The sequence below is a fragment of the Leuciscus leuciscus genome, assembly GCF_965113295.1.
Source record: "Leuciscus leuciscus genome assembly, chromosome: 19".
NCBI lineage: Eukaryota > Metazoa > Chordata > Actinopteri > Cypriniformes > Leuciscidae > Leuciscus > Leuciscus leuciscus.
The window spans coordinates 8,506,158-8,521,196 of NC_138743.1; positions in this window are offsets into that span (position 1 = coordinate 8,506,158).

Genomic DNA, 15,039 nt, shown 5'->3' on the forward strand with positions numbered 1-15,039 from the left:
TTGAAGTATTTGACATAGTCAGCATATTCTGCAGAACTTTAATTACATGTTCATCCTGCTTTAGTTGGCAGAGTGCAATATTTGTGTAGTTTTATGTCAAATTATTTTGCTATTGTACTTAAGCTTTGTCCTGCTCTACATTTTGTCATTTAACATGTGGTATGCCTTAGCATAACAATATAAAAACAACCCATTTTTACAAGATCATTTGATTGCTATCATGTTACAAAAATGCACAAACAATACAGCCAATAGCAAACAACAGCACATGCAAAGTAAAATGGAAAATAAAAATGCACTTTCTGGACTATACATCTGAACAATAGTAACATAGATAACAGGGAACGTTCTGACAAGGTTCTCTCAAAGTTCTGAGCAAATTCTTTGTGTTATTTTAATGTTCAAGTTATCTGATTATGTGTTACCCGGTTTTTAAGAATGTTCTCAAAATGTTACTTATACATAGTAGATCATGAAATGTTTTTTTTTAAAACTTATTAGTTGGATGGTTATATAATGTTTTTGAAATATAAGAGAACAGTCATGGCAAGTCAATGTAACTGGTCCTACTCGACCTGCTTCGAACCCGGGGTCTCCGATGTGGGATGCGGACGTGATAACAAGGACGCTAAAGACCGCAGCCGCTAGCATCAGTTGCTAGCGCGCCTCTTGAGGCCAGAGGAGTTAGGTTCACGCACAGCTCTTACTGGCCTATGTCCACACACAGCCACCTAAACCTCACTCCCATCCGGGTCACGGCACCAAATGTAACCGGTCCTACTCGCTCCGGGTGGGATTCGAACCGGGATCTCTGGCGTAGGAGGCGGGGGCCCTTTTGAGACCAGGGGAGTGAGGTTTACATACACAGCTCTTACTGGTCTATGCATCAAGTCACATTATTTATAAAGCGCTTTATACAATACAGTTTGTTTCAAAGCAGCTTTACAGTGATAATAAAATTATTCAATGATGTTTATTTTGGCTGTACAGCTTGTTCAGCTGAAGTCAGTTCAGTGTTGATTCAGTTCTGTTGTAAATATCAATTAATATAAAGCCGTTCTGCAGAAAACAGTGATGTCATTGACCAGCTCAGTTCAATTCTCATCCAATAGTGTCAGTGCAGTCAAATCAGTAATATTGGTGATTATTAAGTGTCCCCAAATAAGCAAGTCAGAGGCACCAGAGGCAAGGAACCCAAACTTCATCAGATCACAGAATTCAAAAGTAACATATTGTTCAGAGAACATTCAGAAATAATGTTTTCATAACCTAATGGGAGTGTTAGCAAAATGTTCTTATATTTGTTAGCTGGGAACACAAATACACAACATCCAAATTTACAGCGAAATATAAACCTACAATCATTTTTAAATACCAAAAACCAGGTTCGAACTTTTAGTCTGAATTCTGAGTAACCCGCAACGCCACAATACTGTTTAGTTTCTAACACAGAATTCGCCTTCATTTTTAGGAGTGGCCCTCGAGGCCTGTTGGGAAAACATGCAGTTTACACAGCTGTCCCACACATCCTAATCATGATGAATATTTCCATCGCACTGGAAACTGCCTTCAGTTCTTCCTTTAGTGCTGTTTAGGGGCAAATCCAGCTTTAGCAATACACTAATGTCTGGAATGAGGGGAAAAATTACAGCTAGAATGTTGCAGTTCACTGATCATTTTCTATGTCTCAATTTTCTTTAATTTCCAAATAGGCCTACATGAACACAAAGACAATGATAAGAACTAAAACTAACTATATATATATATATATATATATATATATACTGCATAGTTGGTTTGTAATTTTAATTATTATTATTATATGCATTTTAAGGCCTTTTTTTTCTTCCAGAATTCAGTAGCCTATTACACTATAGGCAGTATTTCCATTTTTGACATTTCCAATTTGTAGATTTCCATATACAGTGAGGTCACAAGTTTCTACTTTTGCATGGATGATATGTTTAAACAACATTTTTCCAACCCCTTTTGAACCAGTGACTTTCCAAGACTCTGCCATTTGTTTGTGTTCACTGGATTTAAAAAAATCATTTTTAGCCAAATATAATTCAACAAGTAGGCCTATTATATGTTATTGCATGGAATATGTTTGTTTTTTAATAAAAAAAATAAAACAAAGGAGCAAAAATGTGATTAAAAATGATGAAAAACTTTAGTGACCACCACAACAAATAAATATTTCTTTATACATAAATAATTTTTACCTGAAATCTTGATGTTGGATTAAAGAATCTCATATTCATGTCATATAAACTATTTAGTCAAAAAAAGCTCCTAGTAAAATGCTGCTGATTTAAAAGCCATGGACTCATTTGTCAGTTCCATAGTAGTACCCGATCAAATTTTCAAGGCTGATTGAATGTAAAAACCTTCACTGTTGAGGTAAGGTTGCGCAGACTTGCTAAGCTAACAACCAAATGGTCGCCAAATTAGAGCAGCACTCCAGTAACTGACACAAATTGCCAGCTCTTGGCCTGCGAGATAGCGTTCTGCCGGCACAGCTGTGTTTGATATTACTGCGGCTTTACAGTGAGACAGCAGAGGCCTCGGCGCCCACAGAGCCAGAGGAAGTCTTCAGGGGAAGAGTCTGCTCTCTACAGCTCCTTTTCAACCCACTTATTCAGTGCAGATAGAAGCGGTGGGCAGTCGCCTCCAGTCCCTGAGGATGAGCTCTGGCACGGAATGCCGTTTCCGTGGCGATGGCTTGGCAATGGGGAAAGCTTCACCTCATTGAGCCTCGGTGCTTGTCAAGTGGCAGACGTCTCCGCATCTGCTTAGCCGTCTACACAAAAACAGAGAACCCTGCTAGTGCGCTTTTATGAGAGGCTGCTCAACGCTGATATAATTCAGTTTACATGCGACAAACAATAAGTTCCTGCTCTTGCATTCAACTGATGTCTTTTGAACGGGTCTGAAGAGAACCACCAGTGTAAACCATAAAACATGATGAGGGGACGATTCACGAGCCTTAAGTGAATAAGAGATGCCTTGAAGTTGCACCTGTTAATTGCATTTACCATAGCAACCGGTGCAACTTCTGCATCTGTGGTGTAGGCTATATAAGAGTGAGTTTCCACCCACACGCACACACTCAAGCAGAGCTGAAAGAAATTCATCTTGAAAACCACCAACTTGCAGAGGGTTTACAGTTTATTAGTTTACTGAAACAGCCACAGACATTAAGGTTTCACTTATTTGGCAAACTGAATTGCTATTTCAGGCTTTTCCATCTGAGACAAGCTCATTTTGAGCTGATTTGTCTGAAGCAGAAAATGTGCAGTGTGTTGCATATCAAAGAATTAGTTTCTCGCTGAAGGTCTGATAATGCAGAAACGGCTGTCTAGACAGTGTTCAGATACACTGGGGGATCTCTCATTCAGAATGTATGATTGAAGAGTTCAGCCAAACCAGAGATTGATGCTTTCAAGCTTCAAATAATTATGCAAAAGCACCATATCAGTAAAGTGGTCAGCATGACTAATGCACTATATTCTAAGTCATGTGATTGATTTGTGTGAACACACCAGATTTTATTATTAACTGACGATTTAGCAACTGCATTATTGAATCAGTGAGTTGAATTTAAGCATCAAATGAGTCCAATTCATAAATGAATCATTCAGACTGTTTTTTTCAACTGTGGATGAACCAATTAATTTGATTCAAATAAATGATTCATTCACAAATCAGAGATTGCTACTTCTCTCATAAACTCTCAAAGGCCGCATTTACATTACATGATTCATTCAGATTTTTTCCTCCCATATGGCACAGATCAGATTTGACCCATGAACGTGTAAGCAGGAAAAAAGCACATGGATTCCGATATTCCCAGATTGGTTTCAGGCCTCATTCATGTGGAAATAAGATATGAATCGGATACATGCATTTGCGTCTGCCATGTAAGCGGACAGATCAGATATTCCCCTGTCAATGCAAGTCTTATGTCATTGAATAAGTGATGGTGTGCGAATTAGCCTACGTTAACTCAGGATGTCAAGATTTTCAACAAATTACATTTACTTTACTTTATTAATATATAAGAACTTAAAGGAACAGGTCAATTCTATTGTCATTTACTCACCTTGATTTCAAACCTTTTTGACTTTCGTTCTTCTGTGGAACATAAATATACACTACCGTTCAAAAGTTTGGGGTCAGTAAGATTTTTAATGTTTTTAAAAGAAGTATCTTCTGCTCACCAAGGCTGCATTTATTTGATTAAAAATACAAACAAAAACAGTAATATTGTGAAATATTATTCCAATTTAAAACAGCTTTTTTCTATGTGAATATACAGTAAAGTGTCATTTATTCCTGTGATCAAAGCTGAATATTCAGCAATCAGCATCATTACTCCAGTCTTCAGTGTCACATGATCCTTCAGAAATCATTCTAATATGACGATTTGATGCTCAAGAAACATTTATGATTATTATCAATGTTGAAAACAGTTATTTACATTTTTATTTCATGATGCTATGATGAATAGAAAGTTCAAAAGAACAGCATTTATCTGAAATCTAAAGTTTTTTAACATTAAACACTACCGTTCAAAAGTTTGGGGTCAGTAAGAATTTTATTTTATTTTTGGGGGAAAGAAATAAAATAAATCAATACTTTTATTCAGCAAGGATGAGTTAAACTGATCAAAAGTTACAGTAAAGACATTTATAATGTTAGAAAATATTCCATTTTAAATAAATGCTTTTCTTTTGAACTTTCTATTCATCAAAGAATTTTGAAAAAAAATTGTACACAACTGTTTTCAACATTGATAATAATAATGAATGTTTCTTGAGCATCAAATCATCATATTAGAATGATTTCTGAAGGATCATGTGACACTGAAGACTGGAGTAATGATGCTGAAAATTCAGCTTTGATCACAGGAATAAATTACAGTTTAAAATATATTAAAATAGAAAACAGCCATTTAAAATTGTCATAATATTTCACAATATTACTGTTTTTTTTATTATTGTTTTTTATCAAATTAATGCAGCCTTGGTGAGCAGAAGATACTTCTTTTAAAAATATTAAAAAATCTTACTGACCCCAAACTTTTGAACGGTAGTGTATGTGTATTGAAAAACATTGAAGTCCAAAGAGCATTTTTTTAAATTTCATTGTATGGGAAAAAAACAAACAAACACTGAGGCATTTGTCAAAATACAGTAAATTCGTTCCTGTTCCAAACCAGGTTAAATAAATAATGACAGAATTTTCGGGTGAACTATCACTTTAAGAGAAAGTGTGTTATATTTATAACTGTAATGGGGCATCCCACTGACAAGTCTATGCAATTATTCACAACTCTTCGTTTTCTCCATTAGAGGTCAATGGTTGGCAGATTAACTAAATCTCTAAAAATCCTCTGTCACTGTGCGTCCCTGGAATAGCGTTTGTATTTTGTATTCATGGTCTCATGGTCCACAAATGCTGCCCTGGCACTGCTAAACAATTCTGAATTCTGAAAATGATCATACATGGACAAAGATATACAGAGCAAAAGGAAGTAATCTATAGGCAACTGTTATAGACAAAATTTGAATTATTTTTATCTGTGTGATTAGAACTAACACATTACACACGCTGTGAATATAAATTCTGTGCGTGATAAAATATGCAGGGTAAAAGAGAGACTGATACTTTTAGAAGATGCTAATGGTAGTGCTTTGAATTTTTGCCTCAATAATAGGTTCCCACTGGCTGTTACTTCTCTTTACAGTCAGCAGACAAAAGAAAGCTTGAGGAACACAAATTTCCCACAGTTCCTTTTCCCAATAGCTGCTGCGAGCGTCGACTGTAATTTGTCAGACCAATTAAAAGGCCATTTTGGGAAGTAAGAAGGTGCAGAAAGCCACACTCTTTTCTCTAGACCGAGCTGAAATAAAGCTGTCGAGACTGTGTGCTGTGAAGAGGAGCGTACGAAAAAGGGGCGAATGAATAATTCATGCTAGTTTTTTTGTCACAGTTAAACTCCTTTTCTGTCTTAGTTCTTTCAGCCTGACCTTGACACCACTCATTCAGCAGAAAATCCGGTATTTAACGCCTCACACATGATCGCTAATATGTCTTCTGTCTGTGTCATTCACGCAGGCCCCTATCTGACTCAATTCTGAATCACACATGAACAGAAAAAGCCATTGTAAGTTTGTCTCATCATCACTATCACAGTTATGATGATAAGGTGTTTGAGACAATGGGTTTTGTTTGAAATATATGCAGATGAGCGGTATTCACTCTTAAAAAAATTCTGAATGAATGCTTATAAAATTGTATTCTTAATTTGGAACCAAATGGTATCAAGAATTACAGTAGAATTAAATTACACTGATTTAAAAATAAAATAAAAAATGATTATAATTTCAATTTATCCAGTAAGATAATAGCCTGTTTTATTCATGTTTGAGGGCTTTTGATACGTTCCAAATTCTGAGGAAATTTTATTTGCGATGCATTATTTTCCTTTAGGAATAAAGGTAGGGGTAAACCTACATTTGAACTTACCTATAAGTCTCTATGGATACAGACAGCTTTTGTAGTGCATGTTAATTTATTTTTGTGGTGAGTTCCCACACACTGTGAAGTGGAACACGTTTGACACTACCAATTGGAAGATTCTGTTTAAACATTCAATCATTATTTGCACATGTGCTATCAATATGTGATTGTTGGCAGTAACGCATTATAAGTAACGCGAGTTCCGTAAACCGATTAATTCATTCAAGTAGCCTAACTATAAAGTACCCCATTACTTTTAAATTTACAATAAAATATCCAGTTACTTTTTCAGATAAATAATGTAGGTAATTTTTTCCCCCCATGTATTGACTGACAGCTCTCCTGTCCCCATGTTGAGATGAATCGTGAGTAAGTGCAGAGGCGTCGTGTGCACTGTGTGAACATGATGCTTATTGTATTTCTAGACTAAATGTGAACATGCATTTACTCATCTCGCTTGCACAAAAACAGATTCACAATTACTCAAAATTAAAAGCAAAATCTGAATTTAACGCAAACCTGCAATTTGTCAAAGTACACAAATATACTTTATGTATTTAATCTCACTTTATTAACAAATGTCTTTGGTGGTGACCTTCGGTGACCCAATTCAATCATACTGAGAAAAATGACTGAAGAGGCTGCATCCAAAATCGCATACTTCCCTACTATATAGTAGGCAAAAAACAGTAGGCTATGTGACAGAAGAAGTATAAAAGAGCAGGCAAAAAGTACCCAGATGACCTATTACTTCCGGCGAGATTCTGAAGTGTGTATATGATGGACACTTTACTATCCCATGAGGCCACGGGAGAGGATTTGTGAATGGCAGTGAAGCGATGCAATCAAACACTTGGTGGGTCACATGATAATGACAACACGGCAGATGTAGTACGTCTAGATTACATTCATACTACACACTCATACTATATAGAACATACTTTTTTAGCGGTACCTACTCAAGAGAGTAAATGCGATTGCATTCAGTGTTGAACTTTCTTCTCCTGCATCCAATACAGAATGGCAGAACAGATGAAAGGTTGTTTAATGCGCCCTCCACTGTACAGGCGTGAATTTGCATGTAAAACAATTAATTTAAACAATGAGTAACGCAATATTGTAACGCATTACTTTTAAAAGTAACATTGCTACACTATGAACAATGACACTACTTTGCCCGCGAAATTTCGTCGAAGTTTCGCTAACGTGACCGTGCCTTTATAGCGATGCCGAACGCTACATCATATAATAAACAGGTATTAAATATAATTTTTTTGGTGTACTTGATTTGTTGACAGACGAAACAAATTTAGCCCCGTCAAAACGTTACAAAACAAAATTATTTTGAGGCTTGAAGTCCGATTTAGCCCAACAAATGGAAAACCCTCATCCTCTCCCTTCCTGTCTTTCTCTCTTTTGGGAAGATGAGGTTAGGGGGAAACAGGGAGGACTGGTGGTGGTGAAGCACACACATGTCATCGTGAGCCGTTTCAATTTTGCTAAATAAAGACATTTTTGTAGGGTGTCAGCATCTCTGTGCCATTGTGCATTGTGCTGGGACCAGCAACAGAAAATGCCCTCCAGATCTACATCCACATCAGCAAACAGCAAACAATGGGCACTGCGAATGACTCACGCCTGTCATCGGTAGCTATCAGCAGGAAAAACCCGTCTGGCCTGCTGAATCACAAAGAAAACAAATGAGGTTGTGTGGGTCATGGAAATCTGGTGGCAAATGCCTAAACGTAACAAGCACCAGCGCCTCCTAGCATTAGAAAAGACACCATGCACTCATCTATCTAGTCTATTTACAGTTCATGCTCTCTGTTGAATGTCTCCAGTCACAATGACTCCAGTAGGAAGTTTCTGAATCAATACAAGATATTTATAGAGTCAACATGAGTCTATTTACAGTACATTCTTATTGCAATTTCCAGTTGCAATGTTTTATTCTGAATAAAACAGAATCCTGAATGTTTTCTCCAAATTTAAAAAATGTCTTTAAACCAGTTTTGATAAAATCACATTTCCCCCTCATTAAACATCCTGATTCACTAGAAATACATCACTTTACAAATGTAAAGTGATTTGCACATTGACTTTAATATCTCACTTGTCTATTATCTAAGTTGTCTCAGCTGTCTGATATCTCAGTAAAATTTTTTTAACTCTATACTGTCAATAATAGTGTGTCCATTTTTATTTCTCCAAAGGAATTTTGGAAGAAACATCTGAGATAACTTGATGCATATATTAAATAGACTGTAACTCCATTAAGTTTGACGAGCTGTGAATGAGTAACTTGGGAGCAATAAAAATTCCTCCAGGTAAGCAAGTGTATTTATATATTTATATTTCAGTCTCTCAGTTGGTCGTCCCATGGAGTGTGTTTTAACTGCCCCGAGGATAAGACGGATACACTGCTGCATGAATGTCTGGCATTCCTTAAAGGATTTGCACAAGAACAGGAGGCTTGAGAAAGGGGGGAAACTAGACAAACTCCCACAGAGGCACTGCAAAGTTAGTGAGTGTGTAGACAATATCTCCCTCAGGTATTTGAACCTGGTCTGAGAACTTGAGCATACATTTACATTTATGCATTGGCAGACAATTTTATCCAATATTGCACACATTTTTCCAGTTCATGCAATCGCTTGAAATCATACCTATAACACTGGCTTTGTCATTATCTAAATATATAAATGTAATTTCATTAGATAACATGCAAAAAAACTAACAAAAAAAAGTACATGCACACGTTTAATGCCGTTTAATTAGGGCTGAAATAATAAAACAATACATATACGGACACAATTATTTGAACACTTTCTAGGTGTCAACTGTTAGTGGAACATGTTCATACAGTAGTTAATGTCATAAATGTGGTTACTCTGCTAGGGCACCTGTGTGAACCTTAGGAGAACTGACTTCATACAGCCACTAAAAATCACCAAAAACACCATAAAAGATGAGATCCTCTAGCCATTATTTGTTAAACACTGACATCTAATGGTAGAACCGGTAGACGCAACATCCAGAACGTCTTTGGCTGTTACAATAGTAAATTAACATTGGCTACTACTTTTATAATTCTGTAGAATATAGTACGCATTTTGTGTTCTATCAGGCCATTTTAATAAAGCAATGTAATGGCAGGTACGGTGACCAGTAGTGGGGAACGTCAAAGTTGGGAATGTCATATTAAATCGTTTGATAAGTCATGGCTACAAGATGGTCTCGAAGTCATCGTATGTTTAGGGAACGATAGGCCTATCTATTTTGGCCACTAGTTAAATGCATAAACAACCTGCAAACCATAGCAAACCTGGTATTGCCAGAAATGGATAGGCATATAATAATATTTATTTGTTTGGAACGACATGAAGGTGAGTAAATGATGACAGAATTTACTCTTCTTTAAAACACTTTAATGAAAATTAGAAATTTTTCCTGTTTATTTTCTATTCCACAACATATATCAAAATTATTACTTTTCTGGGAAGATAGCCGGGTGATAGCCAGGCATTGTTTGCGAAACATATCAAGCCATGGAAAGATCTTCCAACACTTATCCCCTTCTTGCCGATTTGACGAATCATTGTTGTCAGTGAAATGTAGACTTGCTAGCAGGGTCTGAAAACGGTTGCTTGACATGTTGTCAGTCACCATGGGACACCTTGTGTCATTTTCCCAGTATGCACGATTTCCTGGCATTAGGTGCAGACCCATGCGCAGATGGATACCAGTCAGTATTTCCATTTCTTTAACAGTGGTCATAACATTCACCTGAGTTCCAGATTTTTGCACACTGTACAAATTAGTTTGTTCCTCTAGTCTAGGAGCTCAAGCATTTCTGCTGTTATGAACTTTCTGAAATACTCCAGGGGCGTTCGAAGATTGTCTGGAGGTGTGATACTCGGCCCTTTGAATGTGCACTCAGGGATTTCAAAATGTTTCTTTCTCCAATAATTTTTTTTTTACCCTGGCTGGTTGTATTTTCCTTCCCAGAGTTTATGTTTGGTTGCGCAGCTTCTAAATCTAAATCACTTGATGTTAATGTCTGAATCAGACCCAATTGATTCATCATCCTCCATGTCTTTCTTGCTAAGGGTGTAATCAGGGTCATCAATGTCTTCTTCCTAGTCACTGTCACATCCCTCATACTCACGGTTATCTCCCTGGATAATTTTCATGTTATACTTAGGCTACTACAAAAAAGTTTAAATAACCTAAAATAGGACCAACATATGATATCAACATCTTGTTTTAGTAACAGGTATGCAAAATAGTTTCAAAATACATTTCATTAACAATGTAATTAATTTTGACATTTTTTTTTTTTGTTAAAATATGCTTTGAAATGAGCAGCAGAAAATATATAACAATAAAATAATTGAATCAGATAAATTAATTGAGCAGCTCATTACCATTTTTCTTAATGTGACACGTTGAACACCCGTTGAACAACAAGGCTGGTAAACAAGAGGTTGCTGATTCGATTCTCACACAGACTGAGCAAATGAACCTTTGTGCTCCTGAGCAAGACACATACTTACAGTAACCACACTTAACCTTCTTACTGTGTACTGTAACGTCAGATAAAGTGAACACTTACTGTAAACAATATGGCCTCAAATAAAGTCTGAGGTAAGGAGTGAAGCACACAGATAAACCTGGGTGAAATCACTGATGTGTAATTACTGACTGTCCCCGCCCAGCTGTCAGAAGAGATTACATCTGTTTATCACATCATATGCATCACAAAACCTAATCCAGCTGGTAAAACATTATCTGAGAGTGCTGACTGTAAAAGGTGAGTCTGCAAAGGCAAGTCACAATCAAAAATAATACAAATCCTTCTGGCTATCAGAGTCAATAAATCTAATCATTATACTAAGTCTTGTGTCAACTAAGACAAGCATGTGTTATTATGATGAAAATGTACAAAAGTAACTCTGAAAGGATACATTTGATGTAGCTTCATGATGCTTTGATGTTTGGTTATGATACGTTCTTGCTAATAACTCTAAACATGCAAATAACATCTTGATATTCTACTTGTGCAAAGATGATTAATAACTAAGATAATTGAATAAAGATATAGAGTGATTATCACATCCGGCATATATTCCTGATAAAACATCAGACTTGCTCTATTTTTAATAATATAGGTCATGGTAAATGACCTTTATTCTAATTGGACATGATACAAATAAGTAATCAAAATAATAATTATTTATATATACACGTGCATTGCATTTTAATTTGATTACAATTCAATGCGGAAGGAAAATTAGACATACTGTAAGCTAAATGTTTGAAGCTCTGGTTGAATTCATTGTATTTCTAAATATTTTATTTTTTTATCACAAAATGGACTGCATTTTGTTTTAGCAGGAAGACACTTAATGAATTAGCTTAATAAAAGAATGGCTTAATGAAAAAATATGTCCTTAATATTTTATTACATAGTAACCCTTGAATAAAACGAATAAGGCATGTGAAGCAGTGCTATATTGTTTAAATACAAGGTTCTATATATCGTTGCATTTTCATTTATCATATCATTTTCAATTTTAATAAAATTTTAAGAGTTAAACAGCTTTTAAACATACTTTATCACTCAAACAAAAATGAAAATTTTACATTAAAATATGCAATCATTTAAGACATTTCCCCTATTATAGATCCTTTTTGGCATAATGGGTTCTTTAAAACTAAGCCAAGAAGGTTCTATATAGAACCCTGAAATTTTTTTTCCTTTTTTGTGGAGAAAAATAAATTTGTACACCACGTATCGTGTCTAACGACATTCACAATATAGCATGACCTCTAGTGACTTCAACACTATTAGAAAAATGGTATAAAAGCCTTCACTGGGTCAGTACCTTTTCAAAAGGTACTAATATGTACCATTTAGATGCTAATATGTTTCTTTAAGGTACTTATCTGCACCCTTTAGGGGTAACAAAGATGTACCTTTTGAAAGGTACTGCCTCAGTGAATGAGAGTAAATAGTCCGATATAATTTTTTATGATAGCAACAAAAGTTCAAGGTTTAGCTATATGGTAAAGAATACAACCTCATATATAAAGGAATTGGATTTCATTGCACAATACATAAGGGTGCGCATAAAGTAAACTCTGCAATTAAAGGCTGTAGCAGTCCACACCAAGAAAATGGTTCCGTTTTATATTATTTTTGTTTTTCATTGTGTTATCATGGTAACTGAGCTTCCAAGTGCATAAGGAAGTGGTGTCATTTATTATTGTTATGACCAAACTTAAGTGTGTGCTCCAAAGCATTCAAGATTTATGACCATTTAAGTTTTATTTTCATTAAAGTCAAGTCAAGTCAAGTTTATTTGTATAGCGCTTTTCACAATACAGATTGTATCAAAGCAGCTTCACAGTATTAAATTAAAATAATACAACAAAGTTTGTTTCAAGAGGAATTTATTGATTGATCAAATTAAATTAAATATCCCCAAAATATCCCCAACTGAGCAAGCCAAAGGCAACAGTGGCAAGGAACCGAAAAACTCCATCAAGTGACCTAATGGTGTCCTAAAACTCCATCAGGTGACCTAATGGAGAAAAAAAAACCTTGGGAGAACCCAGGCTCAGTCGGGGGCCAGTTCTCCTCTGGCATTTATGAGCTAGAGGCCGGATTGTAGTTTGAACTGTAGGATTATAAGAATGCCTGGCTGAAGAGATGCGACTTTAATCTAGTTTTAAACTGGGAGAGCGAGTCTGAGCAACGAACAGTATCAGGAAGACTATTCCAGAGTTTTGGAGCCAAATGTGAAAATGCTCTCCCTCCTTTGGTGGTTCTGGATATCCTAGGTATGACCAAAAGCCTTGAATTTAGTGATCTTAAAGAGCGCGATGGATTATAGGGCGATAGAAGATCCGTTAAATAGACTGGAGCTAAGCCGTTTAGGGCTTTATAAGTCAGTAGCAATACCTTGTAATTAATACGGAACTTTATAGGTAACCAATGCAGTGATGATAAAATCGGTGTTATATGATCATATTTCTTGATCTCGTAAGAACTCTAGCGGCGGCATTTTGGACTAACTGTAGCTTGTTTATTGAGGATGCAGGACAACCAGCTAATAAAGCATCACAGTAATCCAGTCTCGAGGTCATGAATGCATGAACTAACTTTTCTGCATCAGAAACTGATAGCATATTACGTAGCTTAGCAATGTTTCTAAGGTGGAAAAAGGCTGTTTTTGTAACATATGAAATATGATTTTCAAAAGACAGGTTGCAATCGAGTATAACACCCAGGTCTTTTACTGTAGAGGATAAAGTAAATGGACATCCTATGATGTTAAAGTTGTATTGTGCGAGGTTTTGTGGGCGGTATCCAATCTTTTATATCTTTAACACACTCTGTCAATTTGGAAAATTTAGCGTTTTCATCCGGCCGTGATGAAATATATATTTGAGTGTCATCAGCATAACAATGGAAACTAATTCCATGTTTCCTTATAATATTTCCAAGTGGCATCATATATATTGAAAATAACAGAGGGCCTAATACAGATCCCTGCGGCAGTTATGATCGATTTTTCTCCATTTAAATAGACAAAATGGTAGCGGTCAGATAGGTATGATTTGAACCAGCTTAGTGCTTGTCCTTGAACACCAGTATAATTTTGTAGTCAATCTAAGAGTATTGTGTGATCTATAGTATCGAACGCAGCACTAAGATCAAGTAAAACTAGTATTGAGATACAGCCTTGGTCAGAAGCTAAAAGTAAATCATTTGTGATTTTAACGAGCGCAGTTTCAGTGCTATGATGCGGTCTGAATCCAGACTGAAACTTTTCATAGATCTCATTTTGTTGCAAGAAAGAGCCCAGTTGAGCGGACACCACTTTTTCTAATATTTTAGACATAAATGGAAGATTTGAAATGGGTCTATAATTTGCTAGATTATTATGATCTAATTGTGGTTTCTTAATGAGAGGTTAAAAGGGTCCTTGATTATGATTTCACTTTTTTAAACTTTAGTAAGTGTGTAATATTGCTGTTTGAGCATAAACAACATCTGCAAAGTTACTACGCTTAAAGTTCAATACAAAGGAAGATATTTTCTTTTACAGAAATGGTTTTTAAGGACTTGTGAAATGGCTGGTAGGGTCTACAACAAGCTTCTTCCCGGGTTGGTGACATCACAAACCCTAAAATTTAAAGTAAACCCTGCCCCCAGGGAACACAAGGGGGTAAGGCCATGTTGGGCTGCTTTAGAGAAAAGCAAGAATTGTTGTCGTTCTTTTTTTTAAGTTTGTCCTACGGCTGACGAACTTAGAGAGGTTCAAATGTATTTTTAACACTGTTCCTGAACATTATAACCTCAACGTTTGTCTGTGTGCTGCACATTTTACAGAAAACAGCATAAAGACAGAGTACGATGCAGGGTCGCACAAAAGCTTCTCCTGAAAGATGGAGCCATTCCCATTTTGTTGGGACAATTTGTTGTTTATGTACTTGTAAGTA